This window comes from Lissotriton vulgaris, chromosome 8 (assembly GCF_964263255.1).
Source record: "Lissotriton vulgaris chromosome 8, aLisVul1.2, whole genome shotgun sequence".
Lineage (NCBI taxonomy): Eukaryota > Metazoa > Chordata > Amphibia > Caudata > Salamandridae > Lissotriton > Lissotriton vulgaris.
In genome coordinates this window covers 1,530,096,219-1,530,109,949 of record NC_141696.1, presented here as the reverse complement: position 1 = coordinate 1,530,109,949, position 13,731 = coordinate 1,530,096,219, and the positions used below count along the sequence as shown (strand labels likewise).

At 38.0% G+C, this 13,731-nt stretch overlaps 10 non-coding genes across 10 annotated transcripts; all 10 read left to right on the top strand.

Annotated features, from left to right (window-relative positions):
• The first annotated feature begins 2,452 nt into the window (after positions 1–2,452).
• On the top strand, positions 2,453–2,525 carry TRNAF-GAA (transfer RNA phenylalanine (anticodon GAA)). Its single transcript has one exon. It is a non-coding gene; the product is annotated as a tRNA-Phe (tRNA).
• A 509-nt stretch (positions 2,526–3,034) lies between these two features.
• Positions 3,035–3,107, top strand: TRNAF-GAA (transfer RNA phenylalanine (anticodon GAA)). The gene has a single exon. It is a non-coding gene; the product is annotated as a tRNA-Phe (tRNA).
• Positions 3,108–3,614: 507 nt separating this feature from the next.
• On the top strand, positions 3,615–3,687 carry TRNAF-GAA (transfer RNA phenylalanine (anticodon GAA)). Its single transcript has one exon. It is a non-coding gene; the product is annotated as a tRNA-Phe (tRNA).
• A 2,260-nt stretch (positions 3,688–5,947) lies between these two features.
• Positions 5,948–6,020, top strand: TRNAF-GAA (transfer RNA phenylalanine (anticodon GAA)). Its single transcript has one exon. It is a non-coding gene; the product is annotated as a tRNA-Phe (tRNA).
• A 1,092-nt stretch (positions 6,021–7,112) lies between these two features.
• Positions 7,113–7,185, top strand: TRNAF-GAA (transfer RNA phenylalanine (anticodon GAA)). The gene has a single exon. It is a non-coding gene; the product is annotated as a tRNA-Phe (tRNA).
• A 509-nt stretch (positions 7,186–7,694) lies between these two features.
• TRNAF-GAA (transfer RNA phenylalanine (anticodon GAA)) lies at positions 7,695–7,767 on the top strand. The gene has a single exon. It is a non-coding gene; the product is annotated as a tRNA-Phe (tRNA).
• Positions 7,768–9,440: 1,673 nt separating this feature from the next.
• Positions 9,441–9,513, top strand: TRNAF-GAA (transfer RNA phenylalanine (anticodon GAA)). Its single transcript has one exon. It is a non-coding gene; the product is annotated as a tRNA-Phe (tRNA).
• Positions 9,514–10,022: 509 nt separating this feature from the next.
• TRNAF-GAA (transfer RNA phenylalanine (anticodon GAA)) lies at positions 10,023–10,095 on the top strand. Its single transcript has one exon. It is a non-coding gene; the product is annotated as a tRNA-Phe (tRNA).
• Positions 10,096–10,602: 507 nt separating this feature from the next.
• Positions 10,603–10,675, top strand: TRNAF-GAA (transfer RNA phenylalanine (anticodon GAA)). The gene has a single exon. It is a non-coding gene; the product is annotated as a tRNA-Phe (tRNA).
• Positions 10,676–12,935: 2,260 nt separating this feature from the next.
• Positions 12,936–13,008, top strand: TRNAF-GAA (transfer RNA phenylalanine (anticodon GAA)). Its single transcript has one exon. It is a non-coding gene; the product is annotated as a tRNA-Phe (tRNA).
• Positions 13,009–13,731: the final 723 nt, after the last annotated feature.

The following is a 13,731-nucleotide window of genomic DNA, read 5'->3' as shown; positions in this document are numbered from 1 at the left end:
TAACTGCGGAATGATACAGGACTCCTTAAAACATATCTCTACCATATGAGGTTAAAAATCCAGGTCCTGCATCTATTTTGTTAAATGGTTCAAATTAAAGTATGAAGACGCCAGCTATCAGAAGGCCGAAATAGCTCAGTTGGGAGAGCATTAGACTGAAGATCTAAAGGTCCCTGGTTCAATCCTGGGTTTCGGCACAGTTGAGAGGTTCCTTGCTTCTGACAAAATAGGTCTTGGAATCAGCTGTAGTACTTTTTTCTCTATCAACATTTTTATCAACTGATCTACAAAATGATCAATTCAACATAGACTTTGCTTTCTGTCCTCCTATTAAACTTTCTTCCACCTATCTTGCCTTCAGGTTTGACTATGAATGTTTCGACATTTCATCCTTTTTTGTAAAGTAAACTCTTGTCTGCATCACATTCCACTTCCCCTTGAACACAGATGTCAGTAGTCAGATGACATTGCTTACCTACTCATGCCAAATATATCTGGGTAATATAGTGCTAGTCCATTCAGAGTTAAAAAAACAACTACCTAACCTGGATCCCAAAAATGCTATTTACCCATTGCACCAGTTAACTGGGGAATGATACAGGACTCCTTAAAACATATCACTACCATATGAGGTTAAAAATCCAGGTCCTGCATCTATTTTGTTAAATGGTTCAAATTAAAGTATGAAGACCCCAGTTATAAGAAGGCAGAAATAGCTCAGTTGGGAGAGCGTTAGACTGAAGATCTAAAGGTCCCTGGTTCAATCCCGGGTTTCGGCACAGTTGAGAGGTTCTTTGCTTCTAACAAAATAGGTCTTGGAATCAGCTGTAGTACTTTTTCTCTATTCATCAAATTTTTTCTAACTGATCTACAACACAATCAATTTAACATAGACTTTGCTTTATGTCCTCCTTCTAAACTTGCTTCCACCTCTCTTACCTTCAGGTTTGACAATGAATATTTCCCATTTCATGCTTTTTTGTAAAGTAAACTCTTGTCTGCATTACCTTCCACTTCCCCTTGAACACAGATGTCAGTAGTCAGATGACATTGCTTACCTACTCATGCCAAATATATCTGGGTAATATAGTGCTAGTCCATTCAGAGTTAAAAAAACAACTACCTAACCTGGATCCCAAAAATGCTATTTACCCATTGCACCAGTTAATTGCGGAATGATACAGGACTCCTTAAAACATATCTCTACCATATGAGGTTAAAAATCCAGGTCCTGCATCTATTTTGTTAAATGGTTTAAATTAAAGTATGAAGACCACAGATATAAGCAGGCCAAAATAGCTCAGTTGGGAGAGCATTAGACTGAAGATTTAAAGGTCCCTGGTTCAATCCCGGGTTTCGGCACAGTTGAGAGGTTCCTTGCTTCTAACAAAATAGGTCTTGGAATCAGCTGTAGTACTTTTTTCTCTATCAACATTTTTATCAACTGATCTACAAAATGATCAATTCAACATAGACTTTGCTTTCTGTCCTCCTTTTAAACTTTCTTCCACCTATCTTGCTTTCAGGTTTGACTATGAATGTTTCCCATTTCGTCCTTTTTTGTAAAGTAAACTCTTGTCTGCATCACATTCCACTTCCCCTTGAACACAGATGTCAGTAGTCAGATGACATTGCTTACCTACTCATGCTAAATATATCTGGGTAATATAGTGCTAGTCCATTCAGAGTTAAAAAAACAACTACCTAACCTGGATCCCAAAAATGTTATTTACCCATTGCACCAGTTAACTGCGGAATGATACAGGACTCCTTAAAACATATCTCTACCATATGAGGTTAAAAATCCAGGTCCTGCATCTATTTTGTTAAATGGTTCAAATTAAAGTATGAAGACCTCAGCTATCAGAAGGCTGAAATAGCTCAGTTGGGAGAGCGTTAGACTGAAGATCTAAAGGTCCCTCGTTCAATCCCGGGTTTCGGCACAGTTGAGAGGTTCCTTGCTTCTAACAAAATAGGTCTTGGAATCAGCTGTAGTACTTTTTCTCTATTCATCAAAGTTTTCCAACTGATCTACAACACAATCAATTTAACATAGACTTTGCTTTATGTCCTCCTTCTAAACTTGCTTCCACCTCTCTTACCTTCAGGTTTGACAATGAATATTTCCCATTTCATGCTTTTTTGTAAAGTAAACTCTTGTCTGCATTACCTTCCACTTCCCCTTGAACACAGATGTCAGTAGTCAGATGACATTGCTTACCTACTCATGCCAAATACGTCTGGGTAATATAGTGCTAGTCCATTCGGAGTAAAAAAAAAAATGACCTAACCTGGATCCCAAAAATATTATTTACCCATTGCACCAGTTAATTGCGGAATGATACAGGACTCCTTAAAACATATCTCTACCACATGAGGTTAAAAATCCAGGTCCTGCATCTATTTCGTTAAATGGTTTAAATTAAAGTATGAAGACCACAGCTATAAGCAGGCCGAAATAGCTCAGTTGGGAGAGCGTTAGACTGAAGATCTAAAGGTCCCTGGTTCAATCCCGGGTTTCGGCACAGTTGAGAGGTTCCTTGCTTCTAACAAAATAGGTCTTGGAATCAGCTGTAGTACTTTTTTCTCTATCAACATTTTTATCAACTGATCTACAAAATGATCAATTCAACATAGACTTTGCTTTCTGTCCTCCTTTTAAACTTTCTTCCACCTATCTTGCCTTCAGGTTTGACTATGAATGTTTCGACATTTCATCCTTTTTTGTAAAGTAAACTCTTGTCTGCATCACATTCCACTTCCCCTTGAACACAGATGTCAGTAGTCAGATGACATTGCTTACCTACTCATGCCAAATATATCTGGGTAATATAGTGCTAGTCCATTCAGAGTTAAAAAAACAACTACCTAACCTGGATCCCAAAAATGCTATTTACCCATTGCACCAGTTAATTGCGGAATGATACAGGACTCCTTAAAACATATCTCTACCATATGAGGTTAAAAATCCAGGTCCTGCATCTATTTTGTTAAATGGTTTAAATTAAAGTATGAAGACCACAGATATAAGCAGGCCGAAATAGCTCAGTTGGGAGAGCGTTAGACTGAAGATCTAAAGGTCCCTGGTTCAATCCCGGGTTTCGGCACAGTTGAGAGGTTCCTTGCTTCTAACAAAATAGGTCTTGAATCAGCTGTAGTACTTTTTTCTCTATCAACATTTTTATCAACTGATCTACAAAATGATCAATTCAACATAGACGTTGCTTTCTGTCCTCCTTTTAAACTTTCTTCCACCTATCTTGCCTTCAGGTTTGACTATGAATGTTTCCCATTTCGTCCTTTTTTGTAAAGTAAACTCTTGTCTGCATCACATTCCACTTCCCCTTGAACAAAGACGTCAGTAGTCAGATGACATTGCTTACCTACTCATGCCAAATATATCTGGGTAATATAGTGCTAGTCCATTCGGAGTTAAAAAAACAACTACCTAACCTGGATCCCAAAAATGCTATTTACCCATTGCACCAGTTAACTGCGGAAAGATACAGGACTCCTTAAAACATATCTCTACCATATGAGGTTAAAAATGTAGGTCCTGCATCTATTTTGTTAAATGGTTCAAATTAAAGTATGAAGACCCCAGCTATCAGAAGGCCGAAATAGCTCAGTTGGGAGAGCGTTAGACTGAAGATCTAAAGGTCCCTGGTTCAATCCCGGGTTTCGGCACAGTTGAGAGGTTCCTTGCTTCTAACAAAATAGGTCTTGGAATCGGCTGTAGTACTTTTTCTCTGTTCATCAAAGTTTTCCAACTGATCTACAACACAATCAATTTAACATAGACTTTGCTTTATGTCCTCCTTCTAAACTTGCGTCCACCTCTCTTACCTTCAGGTTTGACAATGAATATTTCCCATTTCATGCTTTTTTGTAAAGTAAACTCTTGTCTGCATTACCTTCCACTTCCCCTTGAACACAGATGTCAGTAGTCAGATGACATTGCTTACCTACTCATACCAAATACGTCTGGGTAATATAGTGCTAGTCCATTCGGAGTTAAAAAAAAAAATGACCTAACCTGGATCCCAAAAATATTATTTACCCATTGCACCAGTTAATTGCGGAATGATACAGGACTCCTTAAAACATATCTCTACAATATGAGGTTAAAAATCCAGGTCCTGCATCTATTTCGTTAAATGGTTTAAATTAAAGTATGAAGACCACAGCTCTAAGCAGGCCGAAATAGCTCAGTTGGGCGAACGTTAGACTGAAGATGTAAAGGTTCCTGTTTCAATCCCGGGTTTCGGCACAGTTGAGAGGTTCCTTGCTTCTAACGAAATAGGTCTTGGAATCTGCTGTAGTACTTTTTCTCTATTCATCAAATTTTTTCCAACTGATCTACAACACAATCAATTTAACATAGACTTTGCTTTATGTCCTCCTTCTAAACTTGCTTCCACCTCTCTTACCTTCAGGTTTGACAATGAATATTTCCCATTTCATTCTTTTTTGTAAAGTAAACCCTTGTCTGCATTACCTTCCACTTCCCCTTGAACACAGATGTCAGTAGTCAGATGACATTGCTTACCTACTCATGCCAAATACGTCTGGGTAATATAGTGCTAGTCCATTCGGAGTTAAAAAAAAAAAATGACCTAACCTGGATCCCAAAAATATTATTTACCCATTGCACCAGTTAATTGCGGAATGATACAGGACTCCTTAAAACATATCTCTAACATATGAGGTTAAAAAATCCAGGTCCTGCATCTATTTCGTTAAATGGTTTAAATTAAAGTATGAAGACCACAGCTATAAGCAGGCCAAAATAGCTAAGTTGGGAGAGCATTAGACTGAAGATCTAAAGGTCCCTGGTTCAATCCTGGGTTTTGGCACAGTTGAGAGGTTCCTTGCTTCTAACAAAATAGGTCTTGTAATCAGCTGTAGTACTTTTTTCTCTATCAACATTTTTATCAACTGATCTACAAAATGATCAATTCAACATAGACTTTGCTTTCTGTCCTCCTTTTAAACTTTCTTCCACCTATCTTGCCTTCAGGTTTGACTATGAATGTTTCCCATTTCGTCCTTTTTTGTAAAGTAAACTCTTGTCTGCATCACATTCCACTTCCCCTTGAACACAGATGTCAGTAGTCAGATGACATTGCTTACCTACTCATGCCAAATATATCTGGGTAATATAGTGCTAGTCCATTCAGAGTTAAAAAAAACAACTACCTAACCTGGATCCCAAACATGCTATTTACCCATTGCACCAGTTAACTGCGGAATGATACAGGACTCCTTAAAACATATCTCTACCATATGAGGTTAAAAATCCAGGTCCTGCATCTATTTTGTTAAATGGTTCAAATTAAAGTATGAAGACGCCAGCTATCAGAAGGCTGAAATAGCTCAGTTGGGAGAGCATTAGACTGAAGATCTAAAGGTCCCTGGTTCAATCCTGGGTTTCGGCACAGTTGAGAGGTTCCTTGCTTCTGACAAAATAGGTCTTGGAATCAGCTGTAGTACTTTTTTCTCTATCAACATTTTTATCAACTGATCTACAAAATGATCAATTCAACATAGACTTTGCTTTCTGTCCTCCTATTAAACTTTCTTCCACCTATCTTGCCTTCAGGTTTGACTATGAATGTTTCGACATTTCATCCTTTTTTGTAAAGTAAACTCTTGTCTGCATCACATTCCACTTCCCCTTGAACACAGATGTCAGTAGTCAGATGACATTGCTTACCTACTCATGCCAAATATATCTGGGTAATATAGTGCTAGTCCATTCAGAGTTAAAAAAACAACTACCTAACCTGGATCCCAAAAATGCTATTTACCCATTGCACCAGTTAACTGGGGAATGATACAGGACTCCTTAAAACATATCACTACCATATGAGGTTAAAAATCCAGGTCCTGCATCTATTTTGTTAAATGGTTCAAATTAAAGTATGAAGACCCCAGTTATAAGAAGGCCGAAATAGCTCAGTTGGGAGAGCGTTAGACTGAAGATCTAAAGGTCCCTGGTTCAATCCCGGGTTTCGGCACAGTTGAGAGGTTCTTTGCTTCTAACAAAATAGGTCTTGGAATCAGCTGTAGTACTTTTTCTCTATTCATCAAATTTTTTCTAACTGATCTACAACACAATCAATTTAACATAGACTTTGCTTTATGTCCTCCTTCTAAACTTGCTTCCACCTCTCTTACCTTCAGGTTTGACAATGAATATTTCCCATTTCATGCTTTTTTGTAAAGTAAACTCTTGTCTGCATTACCTTCCACTTCCCCTTGAACACAGATGTCAGTAGTCAGATGACATTGCTTACCTACTCATGCCAAATATATCTGGGTAATATAGTGCTAGTCCATTCAGAGTTAAAAAAACAACTACCTAACCTGGATCCCAAAAATGCTATTTACCCATTGCACCAGTTAATTGCGGAATGATACAGGACTCCTTAAAACATATCTCTACCATATGAGGTTAAAAATCCAGGTCCTGCATCTATTTTGTTAAATGGTTTAAATTAAAGTATGAAGACCACAGATATAAGCAGGCCAAAATAGCTCAGTTGGGAGAGCATTAGACTGAAGATTTAAAGGTCCCTGGTTCAATCCCGGGTTTCGGCACAGTTGAGAGGTTCCTTGCTTCTAACAAAATAGGTCTTGGAATCAGCTGTAGTACTTTTTCTCTATTCATCAAAGTTTTCCAACTGATCTACAACACAATCAATTTAACATAGACTTTGCTTTATGTCCTCCTTCTAAACTTGCTTCCACCTCTCTTACCTTCAGGTTTGACAATGAATATTTCCCATTTCATGCTTTTTTGTAAAGTAAACTCTTGTCTGCATTACCTTCCACTTCCCCTTGAACACAGATGTCAGTAGTCAGATGACATTGCTTACCTACTCATGCCAAATACGTCTGGGTAATATAGTGCTAGTCCATTCGGAGTAAAAAAAAAAATGACCTAACCTGGATCCCAAAAATATTATTTACCCATTGCACCAGTTAATTGCGGAATGATACAGGACTCCTTAAAACATATCTCTACCACATGAGGTTAAAAATCCAGGTCCTGCATCTATTTCGTTAAATGGTTTAAATTAAAGTATGAAGACCACAGCTATAAGCAGGCCGAAATAGCTCAGTTGGGAGAGCGTTAGACTGAAGATCTAAAGGTCCCTGGTTCAATCCCGGGTTTCGGCACAGTTGAGAGGTTCCTTGCTTCTAACAAAATAGGTCTTGGAATCAGCTGTAGTACTTTTTTCTCTATCAACATTTTTATCAACTGATCTACAAAATGATCAATTCAACATAGACTTTGCTTTCTGTCCTCCTTTTAAACTTTCTTCCACCTATCTTGCCTTCAGGTTTGACTATGAATGTTTCGACATTTCATCCTTTTTTGTAAAGTAAACTCTTGTCTGCATCAAATTCCACTTCCCCTTGAACACAGATGTCAGTAGTCAGATGACATTGCTTACCTACTCATGCCAAATATATCTGGGTAATATAGTGCTAGTCCATTCAGAGTTAAAAAAACAACTACCTAACCTGGATCCCAAAAATGCTATTTACCCATTGCACCAGTTAACTGGGGAATGATACAGGACTCCTTAAAACATATCACTACCATATGAGGTTAAAAATCCAGGTCCTGCATCTATTTTGTTAAATGGTTCAAATTAAAGTATGAAGACCCCAGTTATCAGAAGGCCGAAATAGCTCAGTTGGGAGAGCGTTAGACTGAAGATCTAAAGGTCCCTGGTTCAATCCCGGGTTTCGGCACAGTTGAGAGGTTCCTTGCTTCTAACAAAATAGGTCTTGGAATCAGCTGTAGTACTTTTTCTCTATTCATCACATTTTTTCCAACTGATCTACAACACAATCAATTTAACATAGACTTTGCATTATGTCCTCCTTCTAAACTTGCTTCCACCTCTCTTACCTTCAGGTTTGACAATGAATATTTCCCATTTCATGCTTTTTTGTAAAGTAAACTCTTGTCTGCATTACCTTCCACGTCCCCTTGAACACAGATGTCAGTAGTCAGATGACATTGCTTACCTACTCATGCCAAATATATCTGGGTAATATAGTGCTAGTCCATTCAGAGTTAAAAAAACAACTACCTAACCTGGATCCCAAAAATGCTATTTACCCATTGCACCAGTTAATTGCGGAATGATACAGGACTCCTTAAAACATATCTCTACCATATGAGGTTAAAAATCCAGGTCCTGCATCTATTTTGTTAAATGGTTTAAATTAAAGTATGAAGACCACAGATATAAGCAGGCCGAAATAGCTCAGTTGGGAGAGCATTAGACTGAAGATCAAAAGGTCCCTGGTTCAATACTGGGTTTCGGCACAGTTGAGAGGTTCCTTGCTTCTAACAAAATAGGTCTTGGAATCAGCTGTAGTACTTTTCTCTCTATCAACATTTTTATCAACTGATCTACAAAATGATCAATTCAACATAGACTTTGCTTTCTGTCCTCCTTTTAAACTTTCTTCCACCTATCTTGCCTTCAGGTTTGACTATGAATGTTTCCCATTTCGTCCTTTTTTGTAAAGTAAACTCTTGTCTGCATCACATTCCACTTCCCCTTGAACACAGATGTCAGTAGTCAGATGACATTGCTTACCTACTCATGCTAAATATATCTGGGTAATAAAGTGCTAGTCCATTCAGAGTTAAAAAAATAACTACCTAACCTGGATCCCAAAAATGTTATTTACCCATTGCACCAGTTAACTGCGGAATGATACAGGACTCCTTAAAACATATCTCTACCATATGAGGTTAAAAATCCAGGTCCTGCATCTATTTTGTTAAATGGTTCAAATTAAAGTATGAAGACCTCAGCTATCAGAAGGCTGAAATAGCTCAGTTGGGAGAGCGTTAGACTGAAGATCTAAAGGTCCCTCGTTCAATCCCGGGTTTCGGCACAGTTGAGAGGTTCCTTGCTTCTAACAAAATAGGTCTTGGAATCAGCTGTAGTACTTTTTCTCTATTCATCAAAGTTTTCCAACTGATCTACAACACAATCAATTTAACATAGACTTTGCTTTATGTCCTCCTTCTAAACTTGCTTCCACCTCTCTTACCTTCAGGTTTGACAATGAATATTTCCCATTTCATGCTTTTTTGTAAAGTAAACTCTTGTCTGCATTACCTTCCACTTCCCCTTGAACACAGATGTCAGTAGTCAGATGACATTGCTTACCTACTCATGCCAAATACGTCTGGGTAATATAGTGCTAGTCCATTCGGAGTAAAAAAAAAAATGACCTAACCTGGATCCCAAAAATATTATTTACCCATTGCACCAGTTAATTGCGGAATGATACAGGACTCCTTAAAACATATCTCTACCACATGAGGTTAAAAATCCAGGTCCTGCATCTATTTCGTTAAATGGTTTAAATTAAAGTATGAAGACCACAGCTATAAGCAGGCCGAAATAGCTCAGTTGGGAGAGCGTTAGACTGAAGATCTAAAGGTCCCTGGTTCAATCCCGGGTTTCGGCACAGTTGAGAGGTTCCTTGCTTCTAACAAAATAGGTCTTGGAATCAGCTGTAGTACTTTTTTCTCTATCAACATTTTTATCAACTGATCTACAAAATGATCAATTCAACATAGACTTTGCTTTCTGTCCTCCTTTTAAACTTTCTTCCACCTATCTTGCCTTCAGGTTTGACTATGAATGTTTCGACATTTCATCCTTTTTTGTAAAGTAAACTCTTGTCTGCATCACATTCCACTTCCCCTTGAACACAGATGTCAGTAGTCAGATGACATTGCTTACCTACTCATGCCAAATATATCTGGGTAATATAGTGCTAGTCCATTCAGAGTTAAAAAAACAACTACCTAACCTGGATCCCAAAAATGCTATTTACCCATTGCACCAGTTAATTGCGGAATGATACAGGACTCCTTAAAACATATCTCTACCATATGAGGTTAAAAATCCAGGTCCTGCATCTATTTTGTTAAATGGTTTAAATTAAAGTATGAAGACCACAGATATAAGCAGGCCGAAATAGCTCAGTTGGGAGAGCGTTAGACTGAAGATCTAAAGGTCCCTGGTTCAATCCCGGGTTTCGGCACAGTTGAGAGGTTCCTTGCTTCTAACAAAATAGGTCTTGAATCAGCTGTAGTACTTTTTTCTCTATCAACATTTTTATCAACTGATCTACAAAATGATCAATTCAACATAGACGTTGCTTTCTGTCCTCCTTTTAAACTTTCTTCCACCTATCTTGCCTTCAGGTTTGACTATGAATGTTTCCCATTTCGTCCTTTTTTGTAAAGTAAACTCTTGTCTGCATCACATTCCACTTCCCCTTGAACAAAGACGTCAGTAGTCAGATGACATTGCTTACCTACTCATGCCAAATATATCTGGGTAATATAGTGCTAGTCCATTCGGAGTTAAAAAAACAACTACCTAACCTGGATCCCAAAAATGCTATTTACCCATTGCACCAGTTAACTGCGGAAAGATACAGGACTCCTTAAAACATATCTCTACCATATGAGGTTAAAAATGTAGGTCCTGCATCTATTTTGTTAAATGGTTCAAATTAAAGTATGAAGACCCCAGCTATCAGAAGGCCGAAATAGCTCAGTTGGGAGAGCGTTAGACTGAAGATCTAAAGGTCCCTGGTTCAATCCCGGGTTTCGGCACAGTTGAGAGGTTCCTTGCTTCTAACAAAATAGGTCTTGGAATCGGCTGTAGTACTTTTTCTCTGTTCATCAAAGTTTTCCAACTGATCTACAACACAATCAATTTAACATAGACTTTGCTTTATGTCCTCCTTCTAAACTTGCGTCCACCTCTCTTACCTTCAGGTTTGACAATGAATATTTCCCATTTCATGCTTTTTTGTAAAGTAAACTCTTGTCTGCATTACCTTCCACTTCCCCTTGAACACAGATGTCAGTAGTCAGATGACATTGCTTACCTACTCATACCAAATACGTCTGGGTAATATAGTGCTAGTCCATTCGGAGTTAAAAAAAAAAATGACCTAACCTGGATCCCAAAAATATTATTTACCCATTGCACCAGTTAATTGCGGAATGATACAGGACTCCTTAAAACATATCTCTACAATATGAGGTTAAAAATCCAGGTCCTGCATCTATTTCGTTAAATGGTTTAAATTAAAGTATGAAGACCACAGCTCTAAGCAGGCCGAAATAGCTCAGTTGGGCGAACGTTAGACTGAAGATGTAAAGGTTCCTGTTTCAATCCCGGGTTTCGGCACAGTTGAGAGGTTCCTTGCTTCTAACGAAATAGGTCTTGGAATCTGCTGTAGTACTTTTTCTCTATTCATCAAATTTTTTCCAACTGATCTACAACACAATCAATTTAACATAGACTTTGCTTTATGTCCTCCTTCTAAACTTGCTTCCACCTCTCTTACCTTCAGGTTTGACAATGAATATTTCCCATTTCATTCTTTTTTGTAAAGTAAACCCTTGTCTGCATTACCTTCCACTTCCCCTTGAACACAGATGTCAGTAGTCAGATGACATTGCTTACCTACTCATGCCAAATACGTCTGGGTAATATAGTGCTAGTCCATTCGGAGTTAAAAAAAAAAAATGACCTAACCTGGATCCCAAAAATATTATTTACCCATTGCACCAGTTAATTGCGGAATGATACAGGACTCCTTAAAACATATCTCTAACATATGAGGTTAAAAAATCCAGGTCCTGCATCTATTTCGTTAAATGGTTTAAATTAAAGTATGAAGACCACAGCTATAAGCAGGCCAAAATAGCTAAGTTGGGAGAGCATTAGACTGAAGATCTAAAGGTCCCTGGTTCAATCCTGGGTTTTGGCACAGTTGAGAGGTTCCTTGCTTCTAACAAAATAGGTCTTGTAATCAGCTGTAGTACTTTTTTCTCTATCAACATTTTTATCAACTGATCTACAAAATGATCAATTCAACATAGACTTTGCTTTCTGTCCTCCTTTTAAACTTTCTTCCACCTATCTTGCCTTCAGGTTTGACTATGAATGTTTCCCATTTCGTCCTTTTTTGTAAAGTAAACTCTTGTCTGCATCACATTCCACTTCCCCTTGAACACAGATGTCAGTAGTCAGATGACATTGCTTACCTACTCATGCCAAATATATCTGGGTAATATAGTGCTAGTCCATTCAGAGTTAAAAAAAACAACTACCTAACCTGGATCCCAAACATGCTATTTACCCATTGCACCAGTTAACTGCGGAATGATACAGGACTCCTTAAAACATATCTCTACCATATGAGGTTAAAAATCCAGGTCCTGCATCTATTTTGTTAAATGGTTCAAATTAAAGTATGAAGACGCCAGCTATCAGAAGGCTGAAATAGCTCAGTTGGGAGAGCATTAGACTGAAGATCTAAAGGTCCCTGGTTCAATCCTGGGTTTCGGCACAGTTGAGAGGTTCCTTGCTTCTGACAAAATAGGTCTTGGAATCAGCTGTAGTACTTTTTTCTCTATCAACATTTTTATCAACTGATCTACAAAATGATCAATTCAACATAGACTTTGCTTTCTGTCCTCCTATTAAACTTTCTTCCACCTATCTTGCCTTCAGGTTTGACTATGAATGTTTCGACATTTCATCCTTTTTTGTAAAGTAAACTCTTGTCTGCATCACATTCCACTTCCCCTTGAACACAGATGTCAGTAGTCAGATGACATTGCTTACCTACTCATGCCAAATATATCTGGGTAATATAGTGCTAGTCCATTCAGAGTTAAAAAAACAACTACCTAACCTGGATCCCAAAAATGCTATTTACCCATTGCACCAGTTAACTGGGGAATGATACAGGACTCCTTAAAACATATCACTACCATATGAGGTTAAAAATCCAGGTCCTGCATCTATTTTGTTAAATGGTTCAAATTAAAGTATGAAGACCCCAGTTATAAGAAGGCCGAAATAGCTCAGTTGGGAGAGCGTTAGACTGAAGATCTAAAGGTCCCTGGTTCAATCCCGGGTTTCGGCACAGTTGAGAGGTTCTTTGCTTCTAACAAAATAGGTCTTGGAATCAGCTGTAGTACTTTTTCTCTATTCATCAAATTTTTTCTAACTGATCTACAACACAATCAATTTAACATAGACTTTGCTTTATGTCCTCCTTCTAAACTTGCTTCCACCTCTCTTACCTTCAGGTTTGACAATGAATATTTCCCATTTCATGCTTTTTTGTAAAGTAAACTCTTGTCTGCATTACCTTCCACTTCCCCTTGAACACAGATGTCAGTAGTCAGATGACATTGCTTACCTACTCATGCCAAATATATCTGGGTAATATAGTGCTAGTCCATTCAGAGTTAAAAAAACAACTACCTAACCTGGATCCCAAAAATGCTATTTACCCATTGCACCAGTTAATTGCGGAATGATACAGGACTCCTTAAAACATATCTCTACCATATGAGGTTAAAAATCCAGGTCCTGCATCTATTTTGTTAAATGGTTTAAATTAAAGTATGAAGACCACAGATATAAGCAGGCCAAAATAGCTCAGTTGGGAGAGCATTAGACTGAAGATTTAAAGGTCCCTGGTTCAATCCCGGGTTTCGGCACAGTTGAGAGGTTCCTTGCTTCTAACAAAATAGGTCTTGGAATCAGCTGTAGTACTTTTTCTCTATTCATCAAAGTTTTCCAACTGATCTACAACACAATCAATTTAACATAGACTTTGCTTTATGTCCTCCTTCTAAAC